The following is a 2500-nucleotide window of genomic DNA, read 5'->3' as shown; positions in this document are numbered from 1 at the left end:
GTCGACGCACTCACGCACATGCACTCACGCCCACGCACGCACACGCACTCACGCCCATGCACAAACACCCGCACGCCCACGCACTCTCACGCACACGCATTCTCACGCCCACGCACTCTCACGCACACGCACTCTCACGCCCATGCACACACATACGCACTCACGCCCACGCACACACAGTCTCGGACGCCCACGCCCACGCACGCACACGCACTCACGCCCACGCACACACACACTCGCACGCCTACGCCCACGCACGCACACGCTCTCTCACGCCCACGCCCACGCACTCTCCCACGCACATCCACATGCACTCTCACGCCAACGCACGCGCACTCTCACGCCCACGCTCACGCACGGACTCTCACGCCCACACACACGCACGGACTGTCAGCCCACGCACACACACACACTCTCACGCCCGCGCCCACCCACTCACCTACTAAACCTCGGCAGCTCTCATACTGTCACAGTTTTCAAACTTCTCTTTTTCCGTGTCACGTTTCTTGTCTAGTGTTAGTTTGCTAGCGAATTAATCTCCAGATATTTCATACTAATAATCTGGGCGCATTTTCTATACCTAGCATTCTATTTTTGTCATCAGTTTTCAAGGGAGTCCATTATCAAACAAGTTACTAAGAAGTTAAGTTACTAAGGTCACACCACACAACACCACACACTCCCCAGTGCATCTGCCACAAGCAAGGTCACACCACACACCACCACACACTCCCCAATGCATCTGCCACAAGCAAGGCCACACCACACACCACCACACACTCTTTTTCCTTACCATTCACCACAAGTAGGAAAACATTCACACACACACACACACACACACACACACACACACACACACACACACCTGGTGGACCCTCTGCCTCAAGGTCCCACACATCAGTTGAAGCAGTGGCACTCCTCAACTCCCTGGACGCACACCCCCATCCTCTGGTTCTAGCCATTCCAACTCACTTGCTGCATGTTGTTTTCCCTGAGGTTCCAAGATCACCTGTTAAGGAGAGCTACAGTAGTTGTGTCAGTATATAATGAATGACAGCTGGCTACATGGTCTCCTTTGAGTAGTAGTAGTAGTGGTAGTAGTAGTAGTAGTAGTAGTAGTAGTAGTAGTAGTAGTAGTAGTAGTAGTAGCAGTAGAACAGAAGTAATAGCAGTAATAGAATTAGTAGAAGTAGTAATGATAGTAGTTGTAGTAGTAGTAGTAGTAGTAGTAGTAGTAGTAGTAGTAGTAGTAGTAGTAGTAGTAGTAGTAGTAGTATCAAAAATAGTACTTACCTTACACCAGATCCAAGCACGACCACACTCTCAGTAGTAGTAGTAGTAGCAATAGTAGTAGCAGCAGTAGTAGTCGGAATAATTGTAATAGAAGTAGTCTCAGTCACCGCTCCACCAGAAACACGGTCTACTATCCGCCCAGTGCTACTATTCCTGCCATTAGTGATAGTAGTAGACTCAGGAGAACCAGGCGGAGCAGTGAGGACAGTTATTGCAGTAGTAGTATCGACAGTAGCAGTGGTAGAGAGCATTGCAGTCCTTTTGGGTGCGTCGGAGTCAGTTTGTTTACATTTACAACCTTGGTCACTTTTGGCGGGAAATTCATGTGTCGACGAGCCTATATCTTTGTTTTTTGTCGTCATTCGCTCCTTCGTGGCTTGAATTTCCCTCTTTGGCTCCTCCTTGTCCTCCCGCAGCGCCTCCACCTGTGTTTAATAAAAGAATGTTAAATTTATTCAATACAACACCGCTTCCCCTTCTCTACTACTACTACTACTACTACTACTACTACTACTACTACTACTACTACTACTACTATCTCACCTGGGCTTGACACCTTCCTGTTTGCGTCAGAAGTTCCTCCATTCTGTGTTGTAGCAGCGCGTGTTGTGTCAGTGCAAGTGTAAGAATCCGCTCCTCACCAGACGCACCTGTAGTAATAGTAGTAGTAGTAGTAGTAGTAGTAGTAGTAGTAGTAGTAGTAGTAGTAGTAGTAGTAGTAAAACAACAACAGCTATAATAACTACTAATAATTACAATTTTTCCCGCAGATTTCTTTATTTCTTTATTATTCATTACTTAAATTTGCTTTTTTTATGATTATTTTTATTTGTCAGTGTGATGCGAGACAGAAAATAACAGTGCTAATAATAGAAATAGCAATGATCACAATACCTTTTAGCCCAGCGGTCTCTTGGGTCGCCTCAATGTTTCCGTCGCTTACACTCCGGCGCGGCAGCAAGTTATGAAGGGATTGTGTCACCTCCACTAGGCGCACCAGTAGATCTGAAGGCACTCCAATGACCTAAAACACAGCAGCGGCAGTGTTACTAATAGTACCAGTAGTTGTTGTAGTGGTAGTAGTAGTGGTGGTGCAAGGATTGGGGTAGTAGTTACTTAATGAAGTGTTATTGGAGTGGTTTGTGGGTTTACGTTCTCGCACCGAGGCACTCTCAACCACTATCGCCATCGTAGTCAGGGCTGCCAC

Source organism: Scylla paramamosain, unplaced genomic scaffold (assembly GCF_035594125.1).
Source record: "Scylla paramamosain isolate STU-SP2022 unplaced genomic scaffold, ASM3559412v1 Contig41, whole genome shotgun sequence".
NCBI classification, from domain to species: Eukaryota; Metazoa; Arthropoda; class Malacostraca; order Decapoda; family Portunidae; genus Scylla; species Scylla paramamosain.
Note: the sequence above shows the minus strand (reverse complement) of the source record.